The 14,061-nt window shown below is 42.6% G+C and overlaps 1 protein-coding gene across 2 annotated transcripts in view; it reads right to left on the bottom strand.

Moving 5' to 3' along the window:
* Positions 1-14,061, bottom strand: part of TSPAN4 (tetraspanin 4) — a 475,717-nt gene that overhangs the window by 399,144 nt on the left and 62,512 nt on the right. Inside the window, exon 2 of one of the 2 annotated variants that reach the window (XM_049820764.1) lies at positions 3,149-3,242. The exons of the other annotated variant lie outside the window; for it this stretch is intronic. The gene's annotated coding sequence lies outside the window, so the exon portion shown is untranslated. The remainder of the gene's footprint in view (positions 1-3,148; positions 3,243-14,061) is intronic. 2 annotated transcript variants of the gene reach the window in all.

Raw genomic sequence — 14,061 nt, 5'->3', positions numbered from 1 at the left:
CCCTGCGTTTCCCATCCATACACAGTGGTCATCATCTCATTTTGACTGCTAAAAAGACTTCAGAGGTACTATTTGGGCTGTGCAGAAATATTAAAGACATCCTGGTTAATACTTACGTTACTTCTTCAACTACTATACTGGAGCGTTCACTGGCTCTGTATTTACCCTCAGTTCCTATCCAAGGTGGAAAATGTCCTTTAACAGAAAGGAAACTGGCACAGAGACTATGTCATGCTAGTGAATTCTCAGAGGGAATCTGCAAGCAGACCAGGTAGCTGAAACTGGACTTGCAGAGCTCTAAATTAGCTACCAGATCATTCTCCTTTCAACAGGCGTACCAGCCAGCATGTACTTGTGCAGTTTACTTGGAAAGTCTAGTGGCTAAACAAAAGAACAAGCAAGTCAGAGCAGAAAGTCAAGGGTGGTGCGGGTCAAGGTTAGAAGCAACTGCATCAGCAGGGCTCCAGTGCAGCATCTACTCCTATGCATGCAGCATCACACCAGGGCTGACCCACTCCGCAGGGAGCCTTGCTCAAGCAGGTACAACTGCAGACTCCTGCCTTCTCAAGGGTGCAGTAGCCAAATGTTATGGCACAGAAAAGGCCTTTAACATCACTCATCTGCACCCTCACCCTCTGCTGCCAACTAGTTTTAACAGATGCAAGCAGAGGTGGCTTCCGTGGGTTCAACAGGGATTCAACTTTCTCAGGGCACTGTAAAGAATCCGAAGGGAATGGACATTGACTCAAGAGGAATAGAAAGCAGGCTTAAGTGTGCGGAAGCAATCCTGGGTTTGCTCTGAAAGCCAAAAACTTCAAAAAGCAGCCTAGGCTGTTTCTTTGAAGAAACACAAAGTCTAAGGCTCCTTTACAGCACTAAGCTCCGTGTATCTCAGATTGCGCGTACAGTCACTGTTTCCAGTGACACGCCTTTACAATCACTCTCTTAAGAAAACACCCACAATCACTACAGATAATTTGTCAGGAATGCTAATTGATATAAACCAGCATGTTTTTGCCACAGCCAGTAGATTCAGCCGAATATGTGTCCATGCACCAAGAAGCTTCTCCTTTGAGCAGTGTTCTCTGTCAGTTGACACAGCACACACCTCACTTAAACCATTTCTGCTTCCTGCATTTTACCCAGCCAAATTAATGGTCCACAGTAAGATCCATCCATCAGGGAAAATGTCTGCAGGCAGGATCAAAGATCTAAGTGATTAACAGGGGAAGAGGATGGGGGGGGTGGGAAACATAGGCAACCTCTGTGACAAGATCATGCTACCTTCAGCACAGGCAAAGATCACTCACAGGTTTACTAGAGGACCTCAGATGAGAGTACAGAGACTGAACTCACCATGGCTTTTTAGCTTTTTTGTGATTAAAATAGTCACTCCTGCACAATACTAAATCAGAAGGAAAGAAGGGCCAAGCTAACCACCTCATACAATGCTGAGTTCCCCATCACACCAGCACCAAGTGCTTTGTACTTGGTCACAGTGAAAGGAGTGGAATTCAAAGAGTTAAGAAATCTTGATCACAATGATCAGGAAGAACAGTGGTCATGCAAGGTACAACCATGGCCCTGATCGAAATTTCTAATACATAAAATATGCATCTCAGGGCATGTCTGCAGCACTGGAAGCAGTCTTCCAGCTGAGCAGTTTTTTGTTTGCCTTCAACTCAGCCTCACTTTTAACCACTTTTGATTAAAACGATTACTTTCATTCAATATTCAATTTCTGACAGGTACTATTCTCTACATATGCTGCAAGCTGGCTCTATCCTTCCAGGCAAAACACAACAGGTCACTAGAAGCAACCTTTCTTATTTTACAAGTCATATATAATTTATATATCCACAATATTGACGAAGGCTAGAAATACACTTTGTGTCCAATTCTCTTTCCTATATCCTTACAGCAAAGATTTCAGGGCCTTTTCCTTTTAAAGCATTGCTTCCTCCTGCTACTGCCATTAGCTCTTAAGAGAATCAGTTACCTGAGCATAATTACTTCCTTTATGCCCAACCCCATGAACCAAAATCTACACCATCTCAACATTCAATGCCATTTAATTGTACAAGTGTCCTACGCTCCCTTACGCGCTCAGCACTTTTTTTTCTGTTCATTGAGTCCTCAAGTTTTCCTCAAAGCAAACACTTGCACATGCATAGATTTCCTCCTGCCGTTCTAGTCTTGCAGATGGATTCCACACAGAAGATATACAACTGACATATTCAGCTCTTCCAACCACCACAAGACAGGTAAATAATTGTCTGAAAACCAGAGATGGCTTTGCAAGGAATTCTTATGCCATTGTTTTAAAGGGTGCAAAATATCAAAATAATCTGAGTGTGTTTTACTGAGTTATTGGCAGAAGAGAATTATTGACAAAAGAATCACAGGCAAGTTACGTTGACATTCACAGATAGCTGGTAGGGTTAGGGAAGCATTTTCTTCACTGTATTTCTTTTAGGTAGAAATTAAGAGTTTGAGTGAGTGAGAGTTTTCAAGAGTTTTCATCTGGTATCCAAATAGCACTGAATTAGCTAGCTCTCTTACACTACTGAGAAAATTCTGGCCTCACATTTTAAAAGTATATCTAGGAACAGGCTCAGGAACACTCCAGCACTGAGACATCCTCTCCTTTCACCTGCCACTGCCTATGACCAGATGCCACACATGTATGTGTTTGCTTCTGGCACTCTGAACAAGTAGGGAAGTTTAATCGTCTTTGCCCAAGCAATAATTTTCTTTCCTCTTTTTATTTAAATAAGTTTTTTCCTTTCTGAAGCTGTTCTCGGGAACAAAATATTTTGTCAATTTCTCATCTTGGCCATTGGATGAATAATCAGAACACACACTCAAAGCACATAGTCTTCCATTGTCCCCCCACCACAAGGTGTGCAGGTGGCCAGAAAACAAGAGTTTGCAATGCTGAGCTTCCAGTATGAGCTTTTTTTTTTTTTCCTCCTTTTGGGTGAGGAGGGGAAAGTTATGTATCCATTTGGCTTGGGATTGGTAAATCAAATCTTTTTGCAGTAGTAAGTGAACTGACAAAGAATAAATAGAGAAAAACATTATTATCGCAGATTACAGCTAACAAATCCTCACTAGGGAAAAGCGAGTGTGTGTAGGAGAAACTCACTGTGACTGGTGGTTTTGCAGATGACACACAAGATGCAGTTGGAAGTAGCTTTTGATCTCCCACAGCAATAACAGCCGGCCCTTTGGTGATGCCACTGCACAACACAAAACAACAGATTCATGAGTAAAACAGGCAGGTGGTGATCAGGAGTCACTTCAGGAACACACTTTTCAATCCAGGATTACAGCTCCCTTCTTCACAATCCCCTTCCCCTCCCCTCTGTACTTCCCCAAACACTCTTCAACCTCAGTGAAGTTTGTTACTAAAATGAAACTCAGGTCACTAAATAAAGATTGACTTATTGGAGAAAATATCTTCTTGCACATTTCTAATACAGAATTAAAAAGCATTTAAAAGAGATTACTTTTTCTAATTGAATCCACACACAAACTAATAAAGTGGGAGTGAACATGCAATGGCAAGAGACTAAGGCATGCTGGGCATGCAGAGGAAAGTCCAGGTAAAGACTGCCTATGGAACAGCACCTTGGGACGCTGGTGGACCATAAATTACAAGAAACATGCTTTGTTGCTACCAGGGAACAATAAACAGAAAGCATTCAGAAGAGAGCACAAGCTTATGTTTCCTATGAAGGGAGAAGGTTATGGCAAGGGATAGTAAAATTGATAAATCTTTCTAATCATTCAAGTTTCTGAGACTGACAAATGCTCAGCTGGTGGAAGGAGTTCATGCAACAAATACCCACAAGTGAAAAGCACCTTCTGCTGAGAGTAGTAAAATTGCACAAAGTGATGCTGCACAGGGAAAAGTAAGGTTATAGCTATACTCAAACGCATAGAAACATTCAAATGCACGATCAACCAACAGTTTAATTCTACCTACAGAAGCAGCAGTAAGGACTGTACTGTAGACAAACCTTTTCAAAAGAACCAACCCCCTCCTTTTCCATTGCAGCTTTATTGTTATAGTGGATAACGAATTACACCACTGTTTTGTGCCACAAGATTTTTGCTAGTGTGTACATCTCCTTAGCATTAACTTTGGAACTGCAGATAGATTTTAGTTCAGCACAATGCAATTAGCCCCACCATAAATTACTTAAGGTTAAAAAGCCAACCCTTACAAAAGAACTGTCATATCCTTACTGAACACAGGCAACCAAGACTGTGGTTTATCTACCCACTCGAAAGACATTTAGTCTGTAGATCAACTGTGCCTGGTTTGCCATAGTGTAACTCCTAGTTTTTGTTGGGGTTTGTTTTTTTTGTTGGTTTTTTTTATCTTGCTCTTTCAGGTGCTTAATGCCACTAATTTCCAGATGGTCTACAAATTCGGCACAATAGAAAGCAGGCTTCATCCCTGTTATGTGCAGGAGTGTTGCTGTCTGACATTTCACTGCCACATAAATCAAGCAGGCCCCAAAGGAGAATCAGCAATGCATTCCCTAAACATTGCTTTATTTTGGTTTTTCTAAAACAAAGAACTAAGGGTGTAGATATCAAGTGTTTCTTGAGAAGAGAGGGCTGCCTGATGATTTTTAGATTTGGGTATTTTTCCTAAACTTGACAAATACCAGAAGCCACATCACCTTTTAAGGCAAAAGGCAGCTGAAAGCAAAATCCTTCTTTTAAGACAGAGTGACTCATAACAGCAAAGATTCTTCCTAGAAAAACAAATTCAATCATGAAGCAAGAACAAGCTAGAAGCCTTAATAATAACAATGCAAATGAATCCTTCTTTCCCCGTGACTTCTGTGGACTAGTGTTGGCTGGTTCAGCAGATGCTCTTGGCTACTGCGAAAAAGAAAACAAGCTAAACAGTCTACTGACCTGACCCAGTCTTAGCATTTATTTGCATCCCTAGAGAGTACAGTACAGTAAACACAAGCACAGATGCACAGGAACACATTTCATGGCTTATCTCTTCTATAGGAACGCAGGAGAAAGTATGTATCTGAAGCTGTATCTACACTGCAGTCATGCATGCTTTCAACACAGCTGACAACCAGCTCGAGATAAGGCAGAGAAGATGCAGAAGCATGCACACAACACTGACTCCAGTGAGCCTGTGCAGTTGTGTATAACCCAGTACCGCCATATCTTCATCACGCCTGTTAAACAACGTTAACGAAACCTACGTCACATATGGCTATTCAGACTGCAATCCTGCCTGCTGAAACAGAGGTTGTCGCAGCGTTACACTAATGTGAGGATGTAATCTCAATAGGCTGCACCTAAATCTACTGTTCAAGTCCAGAAGACATCCAAAATCCTCCTCCTTGAGTATCACAGTCATTGCACTGATTTCCCCTGACCTGTCCAACACATGAGCCCAGGAAAGTCCAGTTTCAGCAAAGTATGTGCTGAAACCACCAGCAGAGAGAGCAGGGCTGCACTTCCCTCTCCACAAATGACCTGCTGTACAACCCCAGGCAAAACATTTCGTCTGCTTGTGTCCCACTTTCATTCTCAGGTTGATTTTTTTTTTTATCTCCTCTTTTGACCAGGGACCATCTTTTACAAGATGTTTATATTTCTTCATCATGTGTTGCTGAGCTCAACGGGGCCTCTAAGCACTAACTTTAATACGGAATGTCAGCTGGAGTGTAACTGCAATTAGTGCTACAAGGCTCCCCTCAAACCCAGCTACACCACACAGCCTGCTCCAGAAACCAGAGGCATGTTTAACCTTCCTGTCCTGGCTTGTGTCAAACACTTCCTGGCTCTCTGGCGTGCACCACACAACCTGGAGTCCATCTAAAGAGAAGTCTCTGACAACTCCCAACTGTTTAGATTTTGTTTCAGGATAATTTCACAGGTTCTTAAGGGGGGAAACTACAGCTTAGCAACAGAGGGTGAATTGAGTCCTAATGCCAAAATGCAAATTGCCTGATTAAAGACCTGTCACAGACAGCTCAGCTTTCCAGGAACTTGGACAACCTGAGCTAGACAAAGAGTCCTGCTCTCTGATTTTCTTGCTTTGAAACACCTGTAGTACTTGCTCTCCCCACTCTTGCATTCTTCCCTGGGCACTGCTGTCAGAGACAGATCTAGGTGACTTTCTGCTGTGACCTAGGACAGCAGTTCCTTGGGGCTTGTATTTCTCTGCACACTGTCAAGGAACCTGGTTTCTAGCTGCAGGACATCTCTCAGAGCTTTCTGCTACTTCATAGAAACAGAATAGTTTGGGTTGGAAGGGACCTTAAAGATCACCTAATTCCAATCCCCCTGCCATGGGCAGGGACACCTTCCACTAGACCAGGTTGCTCAAAGCCCCATCCAGCCTGGCCTTGAACACGCCCAGGGATGGGGCATCCACAGCCTCTCTGGGCAACCTGTTCCAGTGCCTCACCACCCTCACAGTGAAGAACTTCTTCCTTACATGTAATCTAAATCTACCCTCTTTCAGTTTATAACCATTATCCCTCATCCTATCTTTACACTCCCTGTTGGAGTCCCTCCCCATCTTTCCTGTAGGCCCCCTTTAACTATTGAAAGGCTGCTGTAAGGACTCCCTGAAGCCTTCTCTTTTCCAGGCTGAACAACCCCAACTCCCTCAGCCTTTCCTCATAGGAGAGGTGCTCCAGCATCATCATCTTTGTGGCACTTCTCTGGACCCGCTCCAACAGGGCCATGTCATCCTTATGTGGGGGCCCCAGAGCTGAACACAGTAATGCAGATGGGGTCTCACAAAAGTGGAGTAGAGGGGCAGAATCATCTCCCTCGACCTGCTGGCCACGCTTCTTTTGATGCGGCCCAGCATATGATTGGCTTTCTGGGCTGCAAGCGCACATTGCCGGGTCATGTGGAGCTTCTCATCAACCAACACCCCCAAGTCCTTCTCCCCAGGGCTGCTCTCAACCTACTTGTCACCCAGCCTGTATCCATGTTTGGGATTGCCCCAACCCATGTGCACGGCCTTGCACTTGGCCTTGTTGAACCTCATGAGGTTTGCATGGGCCCACCTCTCAAGTCTGTCAAGGTCCCTCTGGATGGCATCCACTCCCTCCAGCATGTCGACTGCACCACACAGCTTGGTGTCATCCACAAACTTGCTGAGGGTACGCTCAATCCTACTGTCCATGTCACCAACAAAGATGTTAAATAATACTGGACCCAATACAGACCCCTGAAGGACACCACTCATCACCAATCTCCAACCAGACATTGAGCTATTGACCACTACTCTCCAGATGCAACCATCCAGTTAATTCCTTATCCATTGAACAGTCCACCTGTCAAATGCACATCTCTCCATTTTAGAGACAAGGATGTTGTGTGGGACAGTATCAAATGCTTTGCACAAGTCCTGGTACATGACATCAGTCACTCTTCCCTTATCCTCCAATGGTGTAACCCCATCATAGAAGGCCACCAGATTTGTCAGGCACAATTTTCCCTTAGTAAACCATGTTGGCTGTCACCATTCACCTCTCTGTTTTCCATGTTTCCAAGAGGATCTGCTCCATGATCTTGCTGGGCACAGAGGCGAGACTTGCTGGACTGTTTAAAGGCAAAGAGTGAATTTAGCAGTTAGGAGACACTTAGTACCGTGATGTGCTAATATTGCCTGAATTTTCTGAGCCCAGTCAACAGTTTTTTTCTTACCCTTTAAAACAGAAAATAGCTTCACCTCCCCTGTTTTGAGGCAAGACCCATAATGTGATAAACACCAAGCTGCACCCATTTGGGCAGCAATCCCAAGAAACAGAACCATTATCAACAGAGACATCATCAATGGCATTCGAGGGTGACCCTAAAAAGGAGGAAAGGCTTTGCTGCATGGGTCTTCCCATGAGGCATTCCAAAGTGACCTCTTTTGGCCAGTACTCACACAGATACCCAGGGCTAGATATTACCAGGGACAGCAGGTAGCAGGGAATTGCCCTGATTTCTGTCACAACAGCATACAGGACATATGTGTGTAGAACTAATCAAGTTCCCTGTCTTGAAGAGAACTCTCAGAAATTGCTTGTGCCACGCAGATTAGGCACAGCCACCTCCACCAGTGGCAAGGAACATTTTTCAGTCTCTGCTCTGTTTTCAACTACTGCAACTATATTAGGAAATTTTATTAGGAAATTTACTGACTGCCTGTACTCTTGCATTAGCAGACAGTGCCTGTAAAAAAAAAACAAAAAAAACAAAAAACAAACAACAAAAAAGCTATTCTGTGAAGTCCTACTAAACACAAGAGGCTGTGGAAAATATATTTTAAAGCAGATATGAACACTGCTTGCTCTTGCTTTTAAGAGAAAAATACCAAAAAGAAATGTCAGCAAGTTTAATCTCTGCACCACCACCCACCAGTCTCCCACCCAGCCCTGCTTTTTTTTTTTATTTTATTGTTTTAAAATTAAGGTAACATTGTATTTCTTGCCCACATGCTCTCCCCTCAAACAAAACTCCACTTGACCGCTTGCAATCATTTTGTTTATTTGAAATCTCTTCCTTCAATTCCTATTGCTTGATGCAAGATGTCTCTTCACCCTCAGAAAAGACAACTGTCCTGCCATGCCCATACCATTACCATGTACTCAAAATCCAACAAATCTTCCAGATAAGCTATGTCTAGCTGATATCTGCACAAGCTTCAATACTTGAATGACAGTCTTAGATTCCCCTATGTTTTATATATATAAATAGATATATATAAAAAACTATATATATATATATAGTTACTCCCTTCCCACTCGTATTTTAGGATTTCCTGAACCCTACACTATTCTTATCTTCCTTCCATCAGCATTAACGCTGACAACCATACTCCTGCAACATGTGCTTCACTCTTGTCTCTGAAAACCACTGGACTGATTGTACTCTTCAGAGTTATTCCTTACAAAGTCCAGAATATGGGACTGTAGCACACTTGCATTATCAGCTCTTAAACTGATGAGCACATGTAACTTCCATTAGAGTTAGTGCAAACAGCAGATCACCACTCAAGCACTCTGCCCTAAACATCCACTTGCACTCTGCATCCCTCACTTGAGCCTGACAAGGTTTTGTTAAAATATTTGCATCTTGTGTTTCTGCTCGCAAAGGCATTTGTGCTCAGCACTTAGCACTGAAAGCTGCAAGATCTGTGATCCTCCTCTGGCTGTTCCCAAGTCTCAGCCTGACCCATGAGAAAGTGCCCTCTTCTCCTGCAGAGATTTCACTTTTATCTCCAAATACAGAGCAGAAGGATGAGGCTTTAAGTTCTTATGTACCCTGGGCACTCTAGATGGAGTCAGCAACACAAACAACCCTTCCTTTGGGTAGGGTGAGACTGTCCCAGTGTGGCTTGAGAAGGCAGTTACTCCTCAAAGCAGGTAAACCTACAAGGGAGGCTGAAACATTGCAGACTTCTGAAAGCCCCTCTGCATCAGCCACTGCTTTCCATCATTGTCGTCTAACTCCCAGTATCTGCCTTTGTATCTAGTGTAACTAGATCCCAAGGAGATATGTGCTATATTGTTAAATAAAATAGGTTACTTTGAGACCAGAAATTGTTGAGTCTTAATAATCATGTGAAATCCAGAGTGTTGCACTAGACAATTTATTTAGGTTTCCAGACACCACCACTCTTACCTAGGCTTGCACAAGTGGGGCTAAGGAGTTCTGCAAACACCCAGCACTGGACATACGACCAGAGATAACAGCACCAACTCAGTTGCTTGTGGCACAGAGCCACCCAACCTCAGCCACCATGGAAACAAGCAGAGGTTCTCTCTCCGTGGGACATGCTCCATCTCACCAGAGGGCACAGGAGCAGCTCCCACGACACCCTTCTGTACCTGCCGGAAGGGAGAGGCTGCCCCATGCTGACCGTTCATTCATAATTCAGACACTATTATGATCTGCACTAATAATTTAATAGTTTCAACATTCATAACTAAATCAAAGTGATTAGCAGTCCAAAATATGAAACCTTAAGGTCAGCAGTTTTAAACTTGGTTTCCATTTCTAGCTGTCATGCCTGGAAAAGGGCTGATTCTCCCGGCTTAGTAACTATGAAAACATATAGATGTTTAGATTAAAATACCTATAAAGTTTAGCTTGCAAATTTGTTAAAGAAGATACATCACCATTCATTTAACAAACAAGTTATGCAATAAATGATACATTTATTCAAGTTTCAATTTTTGCCATTTTTAGATGAATGAATGATGGATTTCCATTTTACTAAAGTTGGGGTGGGGGTTTTTTTGTTTGTTTCTTCTTTTTTTGTTGTGGGGTTTTTGTTTGTTTGTTTAACTTTTACTGTATGTCAAGCTGTCCTTGGAGGAAAATTGAAATCCAAATAAGATCTGCAGAAACAGCATTTATTTACTACCTAAACTGCCCCCAACTTGATAGCTCACCAAGAGAAGAAAGTAGGTTTAACAAACATTATATTTAAATTTGTTTTTAAAATATTATTGTCTATAGTGAAAGAAAGTAAGGAAATGTGACTGGTTCTACCAGAATAAAGACAATATCTCACCATCTTTCATTTAGTCTTTCTTCAATCTCTCCCCAGCCCAAGCTATATGGCATTCTCAACTCCCAAAGAGTCTCACAACTTCACAAGTTACACATCATGGAACTGATACTGCTGTAAAACTTAAATATTTCCCCTACATCTGCAGAATAGGCTACTCTTCTCACAGGTTATCCTGGCACTGCAGTGAACTCTTTTTCCACACAATTAAGCCATTGATTTCCTGTGGTTCAAGCACTTTCATTTTCCTTTAAAGCCCTAGCCAAACCTGCACTGGTAAATACTTTTTAATTTAAGTGCTATTAAATGGTTAGGGAAAGTTTAAATCTTAACTTGATCTGTCATTATTTCGAATTCACCATTGAAGAGGTTTCTTTTCAGAGAATACATTTAATTTTGTATACATGAATATACACACACAGAAATATAGACTATAGCACTGTTCAAATGCATTGACTCCAATACTTGCCCAGTGATTCCTAAAACTGTTCCAGCGCTTTTGGAAACATAGGGTGTTTTTAAAATATGACAGGTACTTAGCTGCTGAAATATATTCTCAGTGGACATAGCCAAATATCTCTCACTGTAAGCCTTTAAGTAGAGATCATAGGTATTTTCTAAAGGAGTTCCTCCGATTCCCAAAGAGCTGATCCATCACTTACAGTATCGCAATATTGCATACGTTTGTCCCTCTGACACTATGAGGAGGGCAACACCAGCAACAGCAGGATCCTTCCCACTCTCCAAGCTCTCTCTCAGCAAGGGTAATGCAGCACTGCCTGAGCAAACTAATGGTTTACTAGCTAGGTCCAGGGTCACACCGCACTCTTTCAGAGGCCCACCTAATATTGTGTCATGTCGTTGAGTCACAGCAACACTTCAAGCTGCCCTGAGATCATCCACAACACTTGACATCATGCAGGAAGACAGAAGTGACCTTCCCAAGGAGTCTGCCGCAGAGCTGGGAGATGAACCGAGTACCCCCCCGCTCCCAGTGAGCACCCAGCAGCACGGGGAGCAACAGCCAGGTAAATGCCATCCCACAAGCATGTCCTGAGCAAACACTGAGAAGCACCTGTAGACCAGAAAATCAGCCAGTGTAGGCAAAGGAAATTTTGGTGGTAACAACAGGAGTTTATATGTCATTTAATTTCCTACCCCAAACGATCAAGTGACACACTGAAGGATACAGCACTGTAAGTTTTCTAGTGCTGTAATTTCTGCAAAGTACTCACTGTTCTTTTTTTTTTTCTTTTAAAGCTTTTCAGCTGTTTCTTTTAAGCTAGTGACTTGAAATGACTGTTATCTTAGTTTTGTTGCTGTGGATACACCAAGACACATGTTTTGCTCCCAGAAAATCTCTAAGACAGTAAACTACATCATACAATTTTTAACACGGTATTTCCAGGGAGAAGACACACCTATCCTATCTTTTACCCTTTGTGGTAACTTCACAGAGTTAAAACAACACATTCCCAACTTTGAGGCAAGTCTAGATCTTTTGCTCTCCTAAACCAACAATCCAAAGCACACAAACGAAGTAAGTTTTCCATCTTGGGTTGTAGCAATTCCCTCTCCTCTGATCTTCCATCTGGCCACAGAGTAACTGGATCTGGCCACAGGCCCCACTGCTGGCAGAGCAAGTAGGCTGTGAGCGCCTCAGCCAGCTATTACAACCTCACGCTCTCTTGCTGGGCCAGAATCACTGCAGCTATGGCAGGCACTTTGTGGTAAATGAAGGACTGCTGTGCAGTAATTTAAGAGCACTGGTGTTAGGCAACAGCACGAGTACTGGATGAGACCTCGTCAGTGGGTGAAGCAAAAGCACAACTCAGATCTATCTGGGCCAGGACAGCAGCATTCACATTGTCCGAAGACTTCTTCACTTTGACAAGTGTTGCTCTATGCAACTTTCTGACAGTCTTAACCACTGGATTTCCACACACACTCATAAGCCCACGTTCCCTTCTGTCTGGGGTGAGCACTCTCATTCAGTTTGCTTCCAGCCAAACCCCCTTATACATACACTTACCCCTCCTTTTGTCACAGAGCATCCCCAGGACTTCACAAGCTGCTGGTCTACCCTTCTCAAATCCTGCAAAAATCTGGATGCCTCAGGTAACACTCAAGCACGTAGTCCCAGTGACAAGAGGAGAGGCTCGTTATAGGATAAGTGCACAAAATACATTGAAAATTTACTTGAGGTCTATACAGGAGTCAAATTATCACCTTTTAGGCAGGATCAATAATTGTTTCCAACCCACGCTTACTTGCAAAGTTTAGAAAGCATCTAAACCTGTACCTAGACACTAGGTATCCATACCAAAGATACTAAACAACTATATGCATTGCTGGGACCTCAAACACCTTCCCTCTGGAGGATTTAAGAAACTCCTTTAATCGTTAGCATCACTAGGCCTTGGGAAAACCCAATGCATCTCATGAAGAATCAAGATTGTTTTCTGTGTTTGCTTTAAGTCCCACTGTAGAAATGAAGGTTGGCTTAAACCACTGCAGATATTTTGGCATATTTTACACTCAGTCAAGAGACCATAAATGGCTTCGGAATCAACATCTTTAAATTATTTAGAGGTTTTCAAAAGTTTTGTGCTGAGTCAGTTACAATAATGCCACATTGCACCATACTAGTTAAAGCAACTTGACAGCAGATGCAGTTCTTCATCTCTTCTCCAGATCCGTGTTATAAAGGCAAAGCAGTTATCAATGGGACACGAGTCTTTACTTCTCTTGCCCTCAGTTTTTATGCACAGTAGAGAGAACACTCCAACTAACTGGTCCATATTGAGACCAAAATCTGCCCTTTGATAGCAGAAATCATCTCTCACAATACCTATTTACTATGTCTACCTCAAGAAATTTCTGGGGGGTTTAGGGCAGACTGGGCAGTACAGCATACAAATAACTACCTGCTTATACTTAACAAAAACGGGGAAAACAGGAAAAAAAAATACATATGTTATATATAAAAAAATATGAAGGGAGGAAAAAAAAAAAAGCAAAGCTCCATACAAGTCTATGACAAGATAGAGAGCCCATCTTGGAGCTTCAGAAATTTATAGAAGACAAAAAGCATCCATCCCCAGGAAAACCCAAATTTAAAGCATTTTACTTAGATTGTCCTTCTGTCTTGTGGTTTGCTACAATCACACAAGAGTTGGTCAGGCAGTTTAAATGCTACAGGTGGAGATTAAACTTGCAGGGATAACAGCTGTTCACCGGCCACTGGTGCTCTACCAGCATTATGGCTAACCTGCATATTTCTTGTTAGAACCGCACCAGGCCCACAAGTCAATAACAACCATAATGTCTTTCTTTACCTCTCCCCAGCAGTTTCTGCCATCTGCCTTTGCTCTTCTGTCTCATCTTCAGCCTGGCACAGTCTAAAGCTGCTCTGCAGTTTACACTTCACATGCATGTTGTTATTCACTTTGTACAGCTAGTGCTGTACTCTCTTGCAAACACAATGC

Source organism: Accipiter gentilis, chromosome 17 (genome assembly GCF_929443795.1).
Source record: "Accipiter gentilis chromosome 17, bAccGen1.1, whole genome shotgun sequence".
Taxonomy (NCBI): domain Eukaryota; kingdom Metazoa; phylum Chordata; class Aves; order Accipitriformes; family Accipitridae; genus Astur; species Astur gentilis.
This window is presented reverse-complemented; position numbering and strand designations above follow the sequence as displayed.